Below are 21,516 nucleotides of genomic sequence, written 5' to 3' on the forward strand. Positions count from 1 at the left end.
GACAATAAGTATAGCAATGCCTTTCACTCTCAAAACCATTGTCCCACTTTTTGCTCCATCCCCATTTGGAACCATGTTCCACTATTTGAGTAGAGCTGTTTACAGCTCCCCTCTGTGCACTCTTATATCCTCAAAAAGCAAAGTTTAGCACAGTCTGGGCTTTATTCTGAGATTTTATCTCTTCCTTACAGCAAGATGGCCTCTACACTGCCTGATGATCCAATCAGCTTCGTGTTTCATTTCCACAAGAGTTCGTGTTCTGGGAGGGCAAATGAATTTTACCTGTTGATCAAAATTTGATGGCACGCTTATGAAGGGTTGATAGTCTACATGTTGCCACTGTTCGCTGCCGTCATTTTCAATGGTGCATACCTTTCCAGTATGTGGATGCACCATCATGTCTTAACCACTTCCCTGCATGGATCTTTAGGTCGGTTTTGCCTTTTCATTGTTATAAACAGTGATGCAAGGAACGGACTGCTTGTGGTTAAATCTTTACATTCATCATACGTTACAATGAACTGGATCCCTGCTTTGTTTAGTGCCAAACATATTTTAATTTTGTTCTCAATTAGCTTTTTTATATAGCAAACCACCCCCAAGATGTAATGGCTTAAAACAACAAATGTATTGGCTTAAAATTTGGCCCACAATTCTGTGAGCTGGCTCAGCTTGCTCTTCCGATCTGGGCCAGCTCAGCTGATTTGTGCTAGGCTCTCTTGTGCATCTGTGGTCAGCTGGTGGGTTGGCTGAGGCAGGATGCTCTAGGACGGCCTCACTCATGTGCCTGGAAAGTAGCAGGCTATTTCCTGGGGCAATGGGTCACTTGTGTCTAGGTCACACACCTTTTATCTGTCAGGTTACCCTGCCTTCTTTACTTGGTAGTAGTGGCAGGGGTTCCCCGGACAGCAAGAAGGCAAGCCGCCATGTGGAAACACCTTTCAGGCCTCTGTTTGCATCCCTTTAGCTGACATCTCTGGCCAAAGCCAGTCATGTGCCAGCTCAGAGTCGGTGCAGGAGGGCTCTACCAAAAGGCATGGAGAGAGGAGGGGAATAATTTGGGTCCATTTTTTGCAATCCACCACAGCCAATATTTTTAAATTGAGATTTCTGGGCCCTATTGAAAAACAACCTTTGGCTACTCTTTGGATCCCTGTCCTTGAATCACAATAACAGGCAAGCCTTTTCTAGCATGCCACAGTCCTTCCCATCCCCCACCCCACAGAATGCACATCCTTTGCCCAGCTCCTTCCACCTGCTCACTACCTGCTCAGCCACACAGGTTTATGTTTATGGCCTCTAGACATAACAGCCATGATGATGCTTAGCATAATCTCCTAGAAGTGGAATCGCTGGGCTTAAAGTATTAATAACATTTTTAAAAACTATTTTGACTTTTTAATACTTTTTAAAAACTTTAAAAAAAAATTTTAGGGATGGATGTGGTGGCTCACGCCTATAATCCCAGCACTTTGGGAGGCCGAGGCGGGCGGATCACTTGAGCCCCAGGAGTTCGAGACCAGCCTGGGAAACATTGTGAAACCCTGTCTCTACTAAAAATATAAAAATTAACCAGATGTGATGGCCAGCACCTGTAATTTCAGCTACTCTGGAGGCTGACGCAGGAGAATCGCTTGAACCCAGGAGGTAGAGGTTGCAGTGAGCCGAGATTGCGCCACTTCACTCGAGTCTGGGAGACAGAGCAAAACTCCGTCTTAAAAAAAAAAAATTCGGTGGCCCACTGTGAAAGTTGCTGTTGGACATAAACACACACACACACACACACACACACACACACACACACACACAGAGCCCTGAGGCAGCAGGATGAATCTGTCTTCATCCCTTTCTCTGGGGAGTTCTCCAGGTGTGGCAGCTTTGGACAGAGCCTCCCCTCATTCAGTTATTCAGCAAACTCTCAAGCAGAGGCTACTGCACACCAGTCACTCTGCTAAGCAGGGAGGTGAAAAGATTAGTAATAAATACACAGTTCCTCTTCTCCAGGAACTCACTGTTTGACCAATGAGACAGACATGAAGCTCTAATTACAACACAGTGCAATCAAGCCTGTGCCTGAGTATCAAGTCTATGGGGATGCAGAGGAGAAATGATTCATTTGCCTGGCTTCTTGGGAAGCAAGAGGTATGGGAAATAATAAGGCTGTATCTAAGGCTCTATCACCTGGGCAAGTTACTCCACCTTTGGGTGCCAGTTTCCCCACATGTAAAATGCAAACAATAACAGTACCCACCTATGGTCACAGTGAGGATTCCATGAGATGAAAGGTTTAACATGCTTAGAACAGTGCCTGGCAGAGATGTTTTGTTAAACCATTGAGTTGAATTCTTTTGGCTATCAGAGTTTTTCTTTTTCTTTTTCTTTTTTGAGATGGAGTCTTGCTCTGTTGCCAGGCTGGAGTGCTGTAGCATGATCTTGGCTCACTGCAATCTCCATTTCCCTGGTTCAAGCGATTCTCCTGACTCAGCCTCCCGACTACAGGTGGATGCCACCAAGTCCAGCTAATTTTTGCATTTTTAGTAGAGACGGGGTTTCACCATATTGGCCAGGATGGTCGCAATCTCTTAACTTCGTGATCCGCCTGCCTCAGCCTCCCAAAGTGCTGGGATTACAGGCGTGAGCCACCGCGCCCGGCCCAGTTTTTCTAATCTTCTTCACCCTCCCAGGGCTCTGAGAAGTGTGAGGGTAGAATCACCTCCTGCAGATGTTTGTGGTATAGAAATAGAAACTGCATAGTCCCTCAATATCTTTATCAGGACTCTGAAGATAAGTGGCTATGAACTGTGGCACACTTCAGAGCATACTAGAGTTGGGGTGGATTCTGATCTAACAGTTGGCTACCATTAAATGAATACCTACAGTCTTTGAGCAAATTCTTGCTGATTACAAAACACTAATGCAAGTTACCAGAGATACAAAGATGAACAAGACATAGTCTCTGCTCTCAGGATCTCAGCCTGTTGGGGAGACAGCTATAACCACAGCAACTATGGCAAGCACAGAGGGAGCAATTAAGTTGGCCACAGAGGAGGTAATACTTCAACTGAGCTTTTGTAAGTCCTGCCCAAGTTAGCATGTTGGTCTCTTTGGGAGGCCTTAATGTGTATGGGCAGCAGAATCGCATTTAATTTATTTTACATCCAGTTTGACAAATGGCTCTCCTTGCCATGGGTATGCAAGATAAATATGCCTCCAAAATGCGATCTCAGAGCTATTTAGAAACTAAGTGGCAAATATCCTATACATCAAGATAACAGTGACATTGAGAAACATGTGGTTTGTTAATCCACAGTGGGATCAAGATCAGGCTTCAAGTTTTAGGTATTAGGCATATTTTGGGGTTCTTTTTTATGACATCCCTATCCCTTTTCCTCTAAAACTCCCACATATTCAAATTAGATGTAGCTGGCATACAGGGAATTTTTTTAATGTAATAACTGCCTGTTTACTTCTTGGAACTATAAACAAAGCTTAGAAGAACAGGGATGTCTATCTTGTTGGCATTTAGTGTTCTTACAGGAAAATTAAAGTCTCACAAAGACACAGTTCAGTGAGCCAATTAAGACTTGTCTATTAAACTTACGCAAAATATATGGCAATAATTCTGATAGCTATTGTTAATTCAAAGCATAGGCTATGAAATCCAGGTTTGAGCACTTAAAAAGTAAAAACAAACCCAACATCTTGGCAATACTCCTATGTTTCCATTTCATTTTCATATTCTATCTCTAAGCAGGCCTGTTTTTGATGTCAAATTACATTCTTAATGGAGAATATTTGGAGGAAATATAAAACGGATTGGATTTGATCAAGTAGTTACTGGTCTTTCTTTTGATGACATATAACCTCCTACTTGTCAGCTTCTAGAAGATGAATCAATTTCGTGAGGACTTGGCCAATATCAAGGTCTTCAGCACGACTCATCAGCTCGTTGCTAATCCGAGGACGACAAATGCCTACAAATGCTGTAAGTAAGCCCAGTTACAGACTGCTGATGAATTTGGTGCTCCTGGTATGTGCCCTGGCCAAGAAGGAGGGTGTCTGTCTAGGGAATATTTCTTTGAATATAAATAGTAGGTAGTGGTTTATCTTTGTCCATTTAGTGTTGCTACATAGGAATACCTGAGGCTGGGTAATTTATAAAGACAAAGGGTTGATTTGGCTCACGATTCTGCTGACTAAAGACTGGGCATCTGGTGAAAGCCTTGGGCTACTTCCACTTATGATGGAAGAAGGCAAAGGGGAGCTTCCTGTTCAGAGATCACATGGCAAGAGGGGGAGCAAGAGCTTGTAGACATGTGATGTATGACAGTCTCCATCTTCCAGGGACTTCTGCCTCCACATTATCTCTTTACAATCAGAGCCCCCAGACAGAGAAGGACTGAGTCTTTTGTGGCTAGCACATTGGAGATAGTTGATTTCATGGACAAATTATATAAAGTGACATTTATATTTTATGCTGGGAAATTACTTCCAACAATATATTTTTGTCCAACCATCTGCTTGAATCAAGTTTCTGTCAGCCTCTGGAAGTAATAATTATTCCCTGCTCTGAAACTGAGCTTCATGCTGGTTTTCTGCTGAGGGAGCAGACCCTTTGGCTGTCTGTTATCTATTGTCAAGAGCTCTTTGGTCACTCATTATTGTCAGCTGCTGATTTCCCAACAGACACTTTAAGGCTATAAATAAACCCTCCCAACACAAATCCCCTCCTTATGAAAGTATGAAAGACAAAATACACCAGTAAATTAGAATATGATTTTTATTCAGGCTGTTGCCATAGGAGGACATTCATTAATAAGAAATATCTCAAAGAAAAGGAATGAGCCTGGCTTTTATGGGGACAAAGAGAGTCTTATGGGAGCATGAGGAAGGACGGAGGTGGGTCTTACTTCAGAGTATGCAAAGCCTGTGTGGTCCTTGGCAATTAGCCAGTTCCTAAAACCCAAAAGGGCAGAAGATTTCTTAACATCTCTACTTTTTAGAGTACAAGACTTAGATTAAGTTCAACATTGTCAGTCCTCCCTTTTGTTGAAAATAAACATCATTGCCACTGTTGGGACTCAGAAAACAATACCCCAAAATGAAAGCCTCCGAAGCAGCCTCAGAAGCAAAGTCTCTCTCTGACCTTCTGCTGCCCGCTCTGTCTCTCACCCCTCATTCTCCCCTGAGATAAGCCGTAGAAACTGTAATCCCTCTTCCCCAAGATGGGTCATAGAAACTAGAACTCCTTTCCCCAAAGCCAGCCATAAAACCTAGGAATATTATTCTAACCTTCCACCATTCTTCTGTGTAACACTTAGCCATAAAGAAACTAAGACCCTCATCCCAGAGGGGTCCTACCCCATACCTGGGAGGAAGGAATGCTGCACGGAGAGGCCAAGAAGAATCTGAACAGCCAGGCCTGGGTAGGCTTCCCTACGCAGTCTATTTCCATTAGATCATATCTTTATTTTGTCCAATCACATTTCCACATGACTGTCCCTGCTTCATCAAACCTAAGCATAAAATCAGACAGCTTCTCCTGAATCTCTGGGTCTTCGTTCTAAAGGCTCACCTGTCATGTAAAACTATGATCAAATAGGCTGTTCATTGTTTGAAGCAATAAAGTGCAAATGAAACCTGTCTTTACATGCACGGTGGGGCATATGCTTCCATAAATGCCTGATTGTGTGTGCAGATGAGTGTTTTACACACCCAGTTACCTGTTTGCTATATTTATATTTTTAGGGTTAATGTAAGTGCTTTCATTTTTTAAAATAAAATTGTTTTAAATTGTTTTTTAAAAAGCTATAATCAAATACATTTGTTACTTTTTTTCTGGTTAACTTGTCTTTTGTTATAGGGTGTTGGCCATGATCCTTATGATGGGGAGGAAAGGAATCACCAATTTTCTACTCCATCCCACCGAACAACTTAGAGATGACCTAAGGCCTCGTTACCTGTGTGGAGTAACTGGGAATTGGAAGGTGAGGTCCAATTATATCCAAGTCTTGGCATCAAACTGTGAAAGACAAAATGCACTGGACAATTAAGGATATGATTTTATTCATGCCCTTGCAATAGGGAGAACATTTATTAATGAAGAATAACTCAAAGGAAAGGAAGGGGTCCTGGTCTCCCATGCTTCCTCATGGGAGCCTTGGGGAAGGATGAAGGTGGGTCTTATCACAGAATATTCCAGGGCTGGGTTGTCCCTTGTGGGGATGGCTCTTTCTTTTGAAACCAAAAGGGTGGGAGATTTCTTTCTCTCTCTCTCTTTTTTTTTTTTTTAAGAGACAGGGTCTCACTCTGTCTCCCCAGCTGGAGTGCAGTGGTGTAATCATGGCTCACTGCCACCTCAGCCTCCTGGGCTCAAGTGATCTACCTCAGCCTCTCAAGTAGCTGAGACTAGAGAATTACAGGTGCACCACCACGACCAGCTAATTTTTTTTTTCTTTTTTTTGTAGAGACGGGGTCTCCCTGTGTTGCCCAGGCTGTGAGCACCTGGGCTCAAGCCATCCTCCTGCCTTGGTCTCCCATAGTACTGGTATTACAGACATGAGCCACTGTATTTGGCTCATGTAGGGGGTTTCTTAACCATCACTGCTTTTAGGGAACAAAAGCCTTAGAGGAAGTTTAACAGTGTCAAAATTCTTCAACTTTTAAGAGGCCAACGCAAATGAAAAAAAAAAAACAAAAAACCAAGTTTTTATAAGGTTTAGGTATGAGATAATATCAGAATTCACATCTTAACTGTTTGCTTGTTCAATAAGAGATACTTAAGCTAACTCCTTATTTAATTTGAATAAAGAAAAACAAATGGCCTGTCTGACCAAAGCTAAGCAACAGGAAAGGAAACACAGCTCCTCTTACTTTCCTAGAGAATCATGGACCAATTTTCAATTTGGACCAACCATGGAACCTTTTTCTGTAGCTTATAGAAATTCATTCAAAATGTACTTTTTGAGCACCTGCCATGTGCCAGGCATAAATATATGTGGTGGGGATATAGCAGTCAATGTGACAGTCTGTAATTTCTCCCCTCGAGCCCCTTGCTATGGAGACAGAGAATGCAGCAAAGGGCAGGGAGAGCCAGGCGAAGGAGTAGTACTGTTTCCAAAAGGTCAGCCGGAGAAGACCCCCACAAGAAGGTGACAGGAGTAAAAACCCGAGGGAGGGAGCTGTGCTGAGGCCTGAAAGAACATTTTGGGCAGAGGGAACAGTAAAATGGGACAACCCTGAGATGGGAACTGTTAAAATAATTAATCGGGAGGACATTTAGCTGAGCCACCTTCAGCACCTTTGGTTCCTACCTAAGCAAATGGAAAACCAACTCAATGTAAGCAGTAAAATGAAACCAGCATAACCAATCAGAAACTGCCAGCTAACTTCTAACTAGAGACTTTACCAATCAGAAACTGACCTCTCACCAGGGACTTTCTGCTGTAACCAAATATTTTCTTTGTCTTGCTTCCATTAACACCTTATAAAAGCCCCCTCCTCTCCTCCCCTCGGAGCGCCGGGCTGCTTGTGGTCTGGTGCTGCCCGATTCCTGAATCATTTAAAGCTCAAATAAACTCATGAAATTTTAATATGCGTAAATTTTTCTTTTAACAGAACTTGCCAAGATTTTCAAAGAACAGCGAGGAGTTCAGAGTCTCTAGAGTGCCGTTATAAAGAGGGGAAGGGTAGTGGCTGAGGCCTGACAGCTGAGGGAGCAGAGGCTGTGGGGTCGTACAGACAACTGTGATGACTTTGGATGTTACTCAGGTTGAGGCAGGAAGGTACTGACATGATGGCTTTGAGCAGAGACGGGACATCATCTAACATATTTTCAAAGGATTACCCTAGCTTGTGTGATAAGAGGATTGAAGCAGGCAGACCAGTGATGAGCTGTTGCACTGCTCTTGAGAAGACGGGGGCTCCGATCAAGATGGCCATAGTGAAGTATGGTGGAGGATGCTTAGGTCTCCTTCGGGAATTAAACATTTATTCCTCCAGCAGCCAGGAAACTCCACCTAATGGCCTTTGGCTGTCAGCCCTCTTCAAGAATCGCCTCTGCTAAAGACAGCTTTCTTGCCCAGTGACACTTCCCCTGCCTGGAGTCTTGTTAGTGAGGGCTACAAAGGCCTGGCCCTGCACCTCAACTCAGGAGAACTCCTAAGGGTCATCCCAGTTCAGAGCTCCTCAAGGAGTCCGCGCAGGCCTTCCTTGTGACTACCTCACAGCCCAACTTCTCCCTTTCCACAGGCATTGATCCCAAGAGTACCCGCTAGTAAACTCCCTGCCCACTCAGCTCCATCTCAGACTCAGCTTCCAGGGGAACATAGCTTGTGCATTGAGGTGGTGAGCAGTGGTCAGGTTCTGAATATATTTTATTTTATTTTATTTCTTTTTTGAAGACAGGGTGATATGGTTTGGCTGTGTCCCCACCCAAATCTCACCTTGAATTGTAATAATCCCCAGGTGTCAAGGGCAAGGCCAAGTAGAGATCCTTGAATCATGGGGTCGGTTTCCCCCATGCTGTTCTCATGGTAGTGAATAAGTTTCATGAGATCTGATGCTTGTATTAATGGGAGTTCCCCTGCACAACCTCTCTTACCTGCCACCACGTAAGAGAACCTTTGTTTCTCCTTTGACTTCCATCATGCCTTTATGAGGCCTCCTCAGCCATGTGGAACTGTGAGTCCATTAAACCTTTTTCCTTCTCCACAGAGAATCTAAGTGGTCTTACAAAGGAACAAAGCTAGCCATCAGCACGTCCACCAGGAAATGTTTCCAGCAGTGTTTTTTTCTGCAAGGCCCATGGTGCAATAATAGGCTCCCATGAGAAGTTGAAAATAGGCAAAGCTGCTTACAAACTACCTTTATCATATACCCCGAGGATAATTCCAAGGCAACATTGAAGTAATCAAAATGACATGACACCACCTTGTATATATACAGTTTCACAGTAGAGAGAAAGTTCGCTGTAGGAAATAGGAGTTAAGGAGATGAATCTTGAGCTGGGGCTTGACAGGAGTATGGAGTAAGTGGAAAGCCTGGGAAAGGTGTGCTAGGAAAAGGGGGAAGGTGAGAGAGGGCCCAGAAGTGAAGATGGATAGGATGCCTAGGAGGAGCCGTTGTTGTGAGTCTGCCTCTCATGAAAATTAAATCTGTTAAGTAAGGTGGGGTGAGTCAGCTAATTTTTAAAACCAGGCCAAGAGTTTGGATTTCACCCTTTAAACTACCAAGAAAACAGAAGAAATCTCAACACTTTTAAAGTGCCAGTGTGAACTGTGAATCTCCAAATCAGAAATGTGTGGTATTTCCCAAACTTATTTGACATTGAAAACCTCTCTTCCATGACACCACCTATTAACATCTTTGGAAAGATTTGTCCCACAGACACATTGAGGTAGAGAACACTCAACCTTGGGGTGTAATGGGAAAACTAGTGGTCAAAGGAGCCAGTAATAACCAAGATTTTTAAAAAGGTACGAACAGTATCTTGGGTGGTATGCAAAAAACATTGATTTATTCTCCTCCTCCAACAATTCATGTTTACTGTTAATAGCATATTATGGGGCATATGGAAAGAGACCCATGGTTTTCTGGAACCTTCTTTTCCTTCTTTAATGATTAATAAATCAGTCACATTTTTGATTATATGACTTGTATCCTTGCAAAATATCGCCTGGCTTGGTATCATACTGCATTTCTGTTCATGCAGTGGTTGTATTGCCTGTTCCTCAGGAGGCAGTGGGCATTGTCTCTGGTTGTTGTCAGATGCCAGGTGGCACCTGTAAGACAAGCAGGAAGGAACTGGTCTTGCCCCATAACAGCAGCCCCGAGCCAGGAAAGTTCTGTCTATAGCCCCAGGCCTCTGCGGTTGTCCCCACGCTTGCCAGGACTTCTCATCCCTTTGCTATCTTCTCATTTCAGTTCTCATTTGCTTACTGTGGTGCCTCCCCAACTAAGCCGCTTGGTAATTGAACTTGAGTTTTATCTTCCCTTCATTCTACTTCAAAAATACCCGAACATAGCTTGTTTGTTTTTCCAGTGGGGCATCTGACAAGTCTTTAGCCTCCGTTTAGCAATAGTTCCCAGTCAGAGGTGATACCAGATCCCCCCAGGCCTCTATTATGTGGCCTTTGAAAATGTGTGGAGGCATTTGTGTGTGTGTGTGTGTGTGTGTGTGAAGCTGTCACCACACATTGGTGGGGATTAGGGGCAGCATTACTGCCATGTGATGGGCAGGGGCTGGGGATAATCCTACAGAATGAAGAGTTGCCCCACCCAAAATACCAGTAACACCCCCAATAAGCACTGCTGTATGCTTCACATGAGCACCACTTTGCTAATTTTCAATATCTAAAGTACCACCTGTGCCATTACTTAATATTTCTCTTTGAATTAATTCACTTAAATTTTTTTATTTATTCCAAACAGCAGTATACTTGAAATGATGGGTCAATGTTATTTACATATTTTACAGTACACATAAAAATAAATACCTAACACAAACTATTCTTAATTAACGATACACATGCGAAGTTGGGAAACACTGGAGCTATGGCCACATACCCAGTTAGATTTTATTTATGTATTTATTTATTTTTATATAGAGACAAGGTGTTGCTGTGTTCCCCAGGCAGGCACAGTCATAGCTTACCATAGCCTCGAAGTCCCAGGCTCAAGCAATCCTCCCACTTTACCTCCCAAGTGGCAAGGATTACAGGTGTGTGTCACCATGCCTGACTCATTTTTATATTTTTTGTAGAGATGAGATTTCACTATACTGCTTAGGCTGATCTTGAACTCCTGGCCTAAGGGATCCTCCATCCTCAGCCTCCTGAAGTGCTGGGATTACAGGCATGAGCCACCGTGCCCAGCCTCCTGTTGGATTTTGATGGGAATATTAGCCTCACACACATTTTCTCTTCTGAACCAGGAAGGTCTTCACAAGTACACCACATAGACTCCTTAGCATGAGCCATATAAGGGCAAAGGTCACATGTTTAATGCCCCATAAACATCATTTATTTTATTTAAAGTAGTCTATCCCAATGACAATGACAGCATTCTTGACCTGAGTCAATTCTCTTTGCTGGTTCCAAAGTCAAGGATAAAAGTGAGGGTCACTTGGCATTTGCCTCCTTGAAATGTAGCTCTCTGAGGGCCCACCTGTGTCTTGTGTCCCCTTCTTTCCTAATGCAGTGTCTGGCACACGAAGTCATGATTAACGAAGGTCTCAGTGAATGAAGGAAACACAAAAACGTATGTGTACCCCTCAGTACGGGGCAAGTGATGGAGAACTGTAAATGCTACTGTCATTGAGTCAAAAAATCTTACACATGTTTCTTATGCAAGTTATGTAACTTCTCTGTGCTTCACTGTCCTTACCTCTGAAAGACAGATAATCATAGAACCAACCTCATAACACCGTTATAAGGAGGCAATGAGAGAGTATTTGTTGAATGCTTAGAACAATGTCAGGCATGGAATAAATGTTATAGAAATATTTGATGATGAATAAACAAATGAATGAGTGTTGCCTGGCTTGTACTCAGGTTTGCAATGTTTGCTGAAAGAGTGAATCAACAAATCCTAGACCAGAATGTTCCAACGCTCACATCCTTGGTGCTCAGCTGTTCCCAGGAGTACAGTTTTGCTGTAGATGCTACAGCAAAACATCCCAAGCTCCAGTGAGGTCTTGCTATGGTTAGCACAGAAAAGCTTTTCATAACAGATAGCCTAGGATGATGCCCCATGTATCACCTTCCCCACTCCCCCAACCCCTGCCTAGTTATAGGCTGCACAGGAACTGCATACTGGTACAGTCCTCCCTTGGTATCCATGGCAGACTTGTTCCAAGACCTCTGCAGAAAGCAATACCCATGGATGCTCAAGTCCCTGGTATAAAATGATGTAGTATTGGCATATAACCTACCACATCCTCTTGTATACTTTATTTATTTATTTTGAGACAGGATCTCACTCTGATGCCCAAGCTAGAGTATAGTGGAGTGATCCCAGGTCACTGTAACCTCAACCTCCTCGGCTCAGGGGATCCTTCTGCCTCAGCCTCCCTAGTAGCTAGGACTACAGGTGCATGCCACTATGCCTGGCTGATTTTTAAAAATTTTTTGTAGAGATGACTATGTTGCCCAGGCTAGCCTTGAACTCAAGCAATCCTCCCATGTGGGCCTCTCAGAGTGATGGAATTATGTGAGTTACCATGCCAGGCTATCCTGCTGTATACTTTAAATCATCTCTAGGTTACTTACAATACCTAATACAATGTTTGCTATGTAAACAGTTGTTATACTGTCTTGTTTTTTCTTTGTATTATTGTTATTGTTGTATTGTTATTTTTTTCAGAATATTTTTGATTCACAGTTGGTTGAATCTCGAGATGTGGAACCCACGGATGTGGAGCGCTGACTGTATTTATTTAGGGCAATGCTAGCACATGTTCAATTAACTGAATTCCTGTTCAGTCTCAATGAACTCATTCTTCAGGAACAACACACTCGTGTGCAGTGAGCACAGAGAGGCAGGGAAGGGGAGACAAAGGACAGGAAGCAGCAATGATGAAGCATTTATTATGCCCCTGGCACATGGAAGGGGATATCAAGTACATTGTGTCATTTAATCCTCTGACAATCTTAGGAGCCAGGAGCCATTTTGAGATTCAGAGTTTTAGCCTTTTTTCATTTACTTTACAGGCCAGAAACTGATGCTCAAGGAAGCTAACTAACTCAGCCAAGGTCATTTGGTTAAAATACATAGCAGTGCCAAAATTTGAACTTAGGACCCTATGAGTTGTTTTTTAAATAAACCCCTGAAGTATTGTCCAGGGCCTCAGAAAGGCGATGTCAGCTGCCTATCAGTATGTGCCCAGCCCACCAGCTGGATTTTTAGTGATCTATCTCCCATTATCATTATAGAGAACAAATGAGTGAGATTAATAAAATAGACAATCTTTAATAGGTCCTGCCTGCCACCAGCCATCAAGTCCTACGAAACAGGAGAGCAAAGTGAGGTTGCAGTTACTGCCCTGTGGTATTTAGTAAACAGCCAATATGATCCGGTCTGAGACAGTCTGTGGGCAGGGCACAGCATGGGTTTTTTAATAGGGTATTTGTCTCAAGGCTGATGGAAAATCACTCCATTCATGATGTTTCATCCATAGCCTTTTTTGCATGAGAAAATGTAGGAAAAGCTGATTCTCAGGGAGAAGGAAGACAGGTGGATCCCACACCCCACTGCTGGCAACACTGATTTTAGATAAATGGTTTAAATTTTCTTTCTTTCTCACACAATTACAGGCGCAGCACTACGAAGCTGTCGTAGTATCTGAGTGATCTAGAGAGTATTCTGACTTTATTTGGCCAAAAAAATATGAGCTCCTTCTGGACTTCTCTAAAGAATCTTCATTGCTCTCTGTTCCCACCCCAAACCCTTTCTTTTGTTCCCATGGAGCATTTCTGTAGTGAAATGTCATTAGCTTACTCTACCCTCTGAGCAATAATCCTCCTGCCCTTTAGAGATGATGGGTGTGTATCCTGCCTTCCAAACAGCTAATCTTATTAAGTCATCCACAGGATTGGGACATGGTCTATCCTCTGAATTTGTTAAGTCCAGCAAAGATTATCTGAGGTCACTGTTGGTCAGTCTGAATTTTGGGCTCCCAAGTAAAAATCCAAAGAATTCCCTCCCCTGCTTCATTGTTTATGAAATAAACAGACCTTCAAGCAGGGTGGCCTCCCCTGTAATGCAGGGCTTCCTTGAGTAGTGATTGTCCCAATATTTGAGATTCTTGGTGAGTGTTTCAGCCACACACCTACCTGTATGTGTCTTCACTGTTGGAATTTCCAGGCACAGTTGGCACTCATAAGAACTTCTTTCCTTCTGTTCTCTGTTGACAATGTAGAAGAGGAAAAATGATTTGGAGAAATAATTTTCTCTCAATGCTTTTGTAGTTCTTAGCTGAGATTGACCCCTGTAACAAAAGATAGATTAATCAGAGAAAAACTAACAGAAGTTTAATAACATGTATATATGGTAGATACTCAGGGCAAAGTGAGTAAACCTCAAAAATATTGCTTTCAGTTCAGGCTTTAATACCATCTTTCCCTCCAACAAAGAAAAAATGGTTTGGGGATCTGCCCAGTTATGACAAGATGGTCAGGAAACGCCCCCAGCCTCCCCTGGCACACACTTCTTATCCTTCATTATCTCAATATTTATACCATAATTTTGATGGGATCAGTATTAATATGACAATACAAGTGTTGAACTATGGTAACTTTTCCTTATCCAGATTTTGGATTAACCTTGAATTCCTCTTCTTGTTTGTTTGTTTAGTTTCTGTGTATTTATCATTAATTTATCCCCAAACTCTCAAAAATGTTCCCATGCAAACATTCTATCAATTTCATCATCTTAGATCCTTATCAGTCTTCTGGCTTTCTCCAATATAAATAAGTTGCCCTGTAGACTTGCTACATGGCTGTTATCCTGAAGATTTTCTCTCAATATCATGCTGGGATTTCTTTCACTTGTTTCTTGTGTGGGATCCCCTTTGTCCTACATTCCAATATCTTTCTCTTTCTTGTTTTACTCCTTTATTTTGGTGGAGGAGCTCCTCCACTTGCATCTTGAGAAAGGTGCATAGAGGCTGTGCTGTTTGAGAGCTTATATGTCTGAAAAAGACTTTATTTTATTTGATAGTTGGTATTTTATTTTATACCAACAGTATAAAATTCTATAAAATTCATTTTTCTGCATAATTACTTCTAGTTTCTAGCATCATTGAGAAGATTAATGGTCATTCTGATTTTTTATTAGAGTCTAACCAATTTTTCACTCTCTAGAAGCTTTAGAATTTTTTCTTTGATTCCAGTGTTCTTAAATTTCACAATGATATGTTCTGACTAATATATTTTATTCATTTTGCTGGACACTTGATAGGAACTTTTATCTCACAATGACTTTCAGTTTGAAATTTTCTTAAATTATTTTTTGATGATTTCATTTACTCTGTTTTCTTTTTATCTCTTTCTATGACTCATAGTGTTTGGATATTGGACTTCCTGGCTTGATCCTTAAATTTCCTTACCCTTTCTCTCTTTATTTTTTGTCATTTTGTTGTACTTTGAAAGGTTTAATCAAATTTCACTTCCAGCCTTCTTACTGGATTTTTAATTTATAACATAATATTTTTAATGCTAAGACTCTTTTGTTGTATGAATGCGCCATTTCAAAATAGCATCCTACTGCTTCATGTTTACAATATATTCTCTTTTTTTAAATAATTTTTTAAATTGACTTTATTTTGCAGGGGACAGTTTTTTTTTATTATTTATTATTATTATACTTTAGGTTTTATGGTACATGTGTGCAATGTGCAGGTTAGTTACATATGTATACATGTGCCATGCTGGTGCGCTGCACCCACTAACTCGTCATCTAGCATTAGGTATATCTCCCAATGCTATCCCTCCCCTCTCCCCCCACCCCACAACAGTCCCCAGAGTGTGATGTTCCCCTTCCTGTGTCCATGTGTTCTCATTGTTCAGTTCCCACCTATGAGTGAGAATATGCGGTGTTTGGTTTTTTGTTCTTGTGATAGTTTACTGAGAATGATGATTTCCAATTTCATCCATGTCCCTACAAAGGACATGAACTCATCATTTTTTGTGGCTGCATAGTATTCCATGGTGTATATGTGCCACATTTTCTTAATCCAGTCTATCATTGTTGGACATTTGGGTTAGTTCCAAGTCTTTGCTATTGTGAATAATGCCGCAATAAACATACGTGTGCATGTGTCTTTATAGCAGCATGATTTATAGTCCTTTGGGTATATAGCCAGTAATGGGATGGCTGGGTCAAATGGAATTTCTAGTTCTAGATCCCTGAGGAATCGCCACACTGACTTCCACAAGGGTTGAACTAGTTTACAGTCCCACCAACAGTGTAAAAGTGTTCCTATTTCTCCACATCCTCTCCAGCACCTGTTGTTTCCTGACTTTTTAATGATTGCCATTCTAACTGGTGTGAGATGGTATCTCATTGTGGTTTTGATTTGCATTTCTCTGACGGCCAGTGATGGTGAGCATTTTTTCATGTGTTTTTTGGCTGCATAAATGTCTTCTTTTGAGAAGCGTCTGTTCATGTCCTTCGCCCACTTTTTGATGGGGTTGTTTGTTTTTTTCTTGTAAATTTGTTGGAGTTCATTGTAGATTCTGGATATTAGCCCTTTGTCAGATGAGTAGGTTGCAAAAATTTTCTGCCATTTTGTAGGTTGCCTGTTCACTCTGATGGTAGTTTCTTTTGCTGTGCAGAAGCTCTTTAGTTTAATGAGATCCCATTTGCCAATTTTGGCTTTTGTTGCCATTGCTTTTGGTGTTTTAGACATGAAGTCCTTGCCCATGCCTATGTCCTGAATGGTAATGCCTAGGTTTTCTTCTAGGGTTTTTATGGTTTTAGGTCTAACGTTTAAGTCTTTAATCCATCTTGAATTGATTTTTGTATAAGGTGTAAGGAAGGGATCCAGTTTCAGCTTTCTACATCTGGCTAGCCAGTTTTCCCAGCACCATTTATGAAATAGGGAATCCTTTCCTCATTGCTTGTTTTTCTCAGGTTCGTCAAAGATCAGATAGTTGTAGATATGCGGCGTTATTTCTGAGGGCTCTGTTCTGTTCCATTGATCTATATCTCTGTTTTGGTACCAGTACCATGCTGTTTTGGTTACTGTAGCCTTGTAGTATAGTTTGAAGTCAGGTAGTGTGATGCCTCCAGCTTTGTTCTTTTGGCTGAGGATTGACTTGGCGATGCGGGCTGTTTTTTGGTTCCATATGAACTTTAAAGTAGTTTTTTCCAATTCTGTGAAGAAAGTCATTGGTAGCTTGATGGGAATGGCATTAAATCTGTAAATTACCTTGGGCAGTATGGCCATTTTCACGATATTGATTCTTCCTACCCATAAGCATGGAATGTTCTTCCATTTGTTTGCATCCTCTTTTATTTCCTTGAGCAGTGGTTTGTAGTTCTCCTTGAAGAGGTCCTTCACATCCCTTGTAAGTTGGATTCCTAGGTATTTTATTCTCTTTGAAGCAATTGTGAATGGGAGTTCACTCATGATTTGGCTCTCTGTTTGTCTGTTGTTGGTGTATAAGAATGCTTGTGATTCTTGTACATTGATTTTGTATCCTGAGACTTTGCTGAAGTTGCTTATCAGCTTAAGGAGATTTTGGGCTGAGACAATGGGGTTTTCTAGATATACAATCCTGTCATCTGCAAACAGGGACAATTTGACTTCCTCTTTTCCTAACTCAATACCCTTTATTTCCTTCTTCTGCCTAATTGCCCTGGCCAGAACTTCCAACACTATGTTGAATAGGAGTGGTGAGAGAGGGCATCCCTGTCTTGTGCCAGTTTTCAAAGGGAATGCTTCCAGTTTTTGCCCATTCAGTATGATATTGGCTGTGGGTTTGTCATAGATAGCTCTTATTATTTTGAGATACGTCCCATCAGTACCTAATTTCTTGAGAGTTTTTAGCATGAAGGGTTGTTGAATTTTGCCAAAGGCCTTTTCTGCATCTATTGAGATAATCATGTGGTTTTTGTCTTTGGTTCTGTTTATATGCTGGATTACATTTATTGATTTGCGTATATTGAACCAGCCTTTCATCCCAGGGATGAAGCCCACTTGATCATGGTGGATAAGCTTTTTGATGTGCTGCTGGATTCTGTTTGCCAGTATTTTATTGAAGATTTTTGCATCAATGTTCATCAAGGATATTGGTCTAAAATTCTCTTTTTTGGTTATGTCTCTGCCCAGCTTTGGTATCAGGATGATGCTGGCTTCATAAAATGAGTTAGGGAGGATTCCCTCTTTTTCTATTGATTGGAATAGTTTCAGAAGGAATGGTACCAGCTCCTCCTTGTACCTCTGGTAGAATTCGGCTGTGAATCCTTCTGGTCCTGGACTCTTTTTGGTTGGTAAGCTGTTGATTATTGCCACAATTTCAGATCCTGTTATTCGTCGATTAAGAGATTCAACTTCTTCCTGGTTTAGTCTCGGGAGAGTGTATGTGTCGAGGAATTTATCCATTTCTTCTAGATTTTCTAGTTTATTTGCGTAGAGGTGTTTGTAGTATTCTCTGATGGTAGTTTGTATTTCTGTGGGATCGGTGGTGATATCCCCTTTATCATTTTTTATTGCATCTATTTGATTCTTCTCTCTTTTTTTCTTTATTAATCTTGCTAGCGGTCTATCAATTTTGTTGATCCTTTCAAAAAACCAGCTCCTGGATTCATTTATTTTTTGAAGGGTTTTTTGTGTCTCTATTTCCTTCAGTTCTGCTCTGATTTTAGTTATTTCTTGCCTTCTGCTAGCTTTTGAATGTGTTTGCTCTTGCTTTTCTAGTTCTTTTAATTGTGATGTTAGGGTGTCAATTTTGGATCTTTCCTGCTTTCTCTTGTGGGCATTTAGTGCTATAAATTTCCCTCTACACACTGCTTTGAATGCATCCCAGAGATTCTGGTATGTTGTGTCTTGGTTCTCGTTGGTTTCAAAGAACATCTTTATTTCTGCCTTCATTTCGTTATATACCCAGTAGTCATTCAGGAGCAGGTTGTTCAGTTTCCATGTAGTTGAGTGGTTTTGAGTGAGATTCTTAATCCTGAGTTCTAGCTTGATTGCACTATGATCTGAGAGATAATTTGTTATAATTTCTGTTCTTTTACATTTGCTGAGGAGAGCTTTACTTCCAAGTATGTGGTCAATTTTGGAATAGGTGTCGTGTGGTGCTGAAAAAAATGTATATTCTGTTGATTTGGGGTGGAGAGTTCTGTAGATGTCTATTAGGTCCGCTTGGTGCAGAGCTGAGTTCAATTCCTGGGTATCCTTGTTGACTTTCTGTCTCATTGATCTGTCTAATGTTGACAGTGGGGTGTTAAAGTCTCCCATTATTAATGTGTGGGAGTCTAAGTCTCTTTGTAGGTCACTCAGGACTTGCTTTATGAATCTGGGTGCTCCCGTATTGGGTGCATATATATTTAGGATAGTTAGCTCTTCTTGTTGAATTGATCCCTTTACCATTATGTAATGGCCTTCTTTGTCTCTTTTGATCTTTGTTGGTTTAAAGTCTGTTTTATCAGAGACTAGTATAGCAACCCCTGCCTTTTTTTGTTTTCCATTTGCTTGGTAGATCTTCCTCCATCCTTTTATTTTGAGCCTATGTGTGTCTCTGCACGTGAGATAGGTTTCCTGAATACAGTGCACTGATGGGTCTTGACTCTTTATGCAATTTGCCAGTCTGTGTCTTTTAATTGGAGCATTTAGTCCATTTGCATTTAAAGTTAATATTGTTATGTGTGAATTTGATCCTGTCATTATGATGTTAGCTGGCTATTTTGCTCGTTAGTTGATGCAGTTTCTTCCTAGTCTCGATGGTCTTTACATTTTGGCATGATTTTGCAGCGGCTGGTACTGGTTGTGCCTTTCCATGTTTAGCGCTTCCTTCAGGAGCTCTTTTAGGGCAGGCCTGGTGGTGACAAAATCTCTCAGCATTTGCTTGTCTGTAAAGTATTTTATTTCTCCTTCACTTATGAAGCTTAGTTTGGCTGGATATGAAATTCTGGGTTGAAAATTCTTTTCTTTAAGAATGTTGAATATTGGCCCCCACTCTCTTCTGGCTTGTAGAGTTTCTGCCGAGAGATCTGCTGTTAGTCTGATGGGCTTCCCTTTGATGGTAACCCGACCTTTCTCTCTGGCTGCCCTTAACATTTTTTCCTTCATTTCAACTTTGGTGAATTTGACAATTATGTGTCTTGGAGTTGCTCTTCTTGAGGAGCATCTTTGTGGCGTTCTCTGTATTTCCTGAATCTGAATGTTGGCCTGCCTTGCTAGATTGGGGACGTTCTCCTGGATAATATCCTGCAGAGTGTTTTCCAACTTGGTTCCATTCTCCCCATCACTTTCAGGTACACCAATCAGATGTAGATTTGGTCTTTTTACATAGTCCCATATTTCTTGGAGGCTTTGCTCGTTTCTTTTTATTCTTTTTTCTCTAAACTTCCCTTCTTGCTTCATTTCATTCATTTCATCTTCCATTGCTGATACCCTTTCTTCCATCTGATCGCATCGGCTCCTGAGGCTTCTGCATTCTTCACGTAGTTCTCGAGCCTTGGTTTTCAGCTCCATCAGCTCCTTTAAGCACTTCTCTGTATTGTTTATTCTAGTTATACATTCTTCTAAATTTTTTTCAAAGTTTTCAACTTCTTTGCCTTTGGCTTGAATATCCTCCCGTAGCTCGGAGTAATTTGATCGTCTGAAGTTTTCTTCTCTCAGCTCGTCAAAGTCATTCTCCGTCCAGCTTTGTTCCGTTGCTGGTGAGGAACTGCGTTCCTTTGGAGGAGGAGAGGTACTCTGCTTTTTAGAATTTCCAGTTTTTCTGCTCTGTTTTTTCCCCATCTTTGTGGTTTTATCTACTTTTGGTCTTTGATGATGGTGATGTACAGATGGGTTTTTGGTGTGGATGTCCTTTCTGTTTGTTAATTTTCCTTCTAACAGACAGAACCCTCAGCTGCAGGTCTGTTGGAGTACCCGGCCGGCCGTGTGAGGTGTCAGTCTGCCCCTGCTGGGGGGTGCCTCCCAGTTAGGCTGCTCGGGGGTCAGGGGTCAGGGACCCACTTGAGGAGGCAGTCTGCCCTTTCTCAGATCTCCAGCTGCGGGCTGGGAGAACCACTGCTCTCCTCAAAGCTGTCAGACAGGGACATTTAAGTCTGCAGAGGTTACTGCTGTTTTTTTGTTTGTCTGTGCCCTGCCCCCAGAGGTGGAGCCTACAGAGGCAGGCAGGCCTCCTTGAGCTGTGGTGGGCTCCACCCAGTTCGAGCTTCCAGGCTGCTTTGTTTACCTAAGCGAGCCTGGGCAATGGCGGGCGCCCCTCCCCCAGCCTCGCTGCCGCCTCACAGTTTGATCTCAGACTGCTGTGCTAGCAATCAGCGAGACTCCGTGGTGGGCGTAGGACCCTCCGAGCCAGGTGCGAGATATAATCTCCTGGTGCGCCGTTTTTTAAGCCCGTGGGAAAAGCACAGTATTCGGGTGGGAGTGACCCGATTTTCCAGGTGCCTTCTGTCACCCCTTTCTTTGACTAGGAAAGGGAACTCCCTGATCCCTTGCACTTCCCGAGTGAGGCAATGCCTCGCCCTTCTTCGGCTGGCGCACGGTGCACGCACCCACTGACCTGCGCCCACTGTCTGGCACTCCCTAGTGAGATGAACCCAGTACCTCAGATGGAAATGCAGAATTCTTCAGCTCGCGCACGGTGCGCGCACCCACTGACCTGCGCCCACTGTCTGGCACTCCCTAGTGAGATGAACCCGGTACCTCAGATGGAAATGCAGAAATCACCCGTCTTCTGCGTCGCTCACGCTGGGAGCTGTAGACCGGAGCTGTTCCTATTCGGTCATCTTGGCTCCTCCTCCCTCCAATATATTCTCTTAGCTCTCTGATAGTTT

At 42.2% G+C, this 21,516-nt stretch overlaps 1 protein-coding gene across 2 annotated transcripts in view; it reads left to right on the top strand.

The window, feature by feature from the left end:
• The window catches only part of CRADD (CASP2 and RIPK1 domain containing adaptor with death domain), a 231,769-nt gene that overhangs the window by 179,060 nt on the left and 31,193 nt on the right, over window positions 1–21,516 (top strand). The window contains exons 3-5 of one of the 2 annotated variants that reach the window (XR_008511758.1): window positions 3,879–3,985; window positions 5,322–5,426; window positions 5,864–5,987. The gene's annotated coding sequence lies outside the window, so the exon portion shown is untranslated. Of the gene's footprint in view, window positions 1–3,878; window positions 3,986–5,321; window positions 5,427–5,863; window positions 9,578–21,516 lie in introns of those variants that run through there. The other variant, XR_008511757.1, reaches the window with a different exon arrangement.

The sequence above is a fragment of the Pongo abelii genome, chromosome 10 (assembly GCF_028885655.2).
Source record: "Pongo abelii isolate AG06213 chromosome 10, NHGRI_mPonAbe1-v2.0_pri, whole genome shotgun sequence".
In the NCBI taxonomy this organism is placed as follows: Eukaryota; Metazoa; Chordata; class Mammalia; order Primates; family Hominidae; genus Pongo; species Pongo abelii.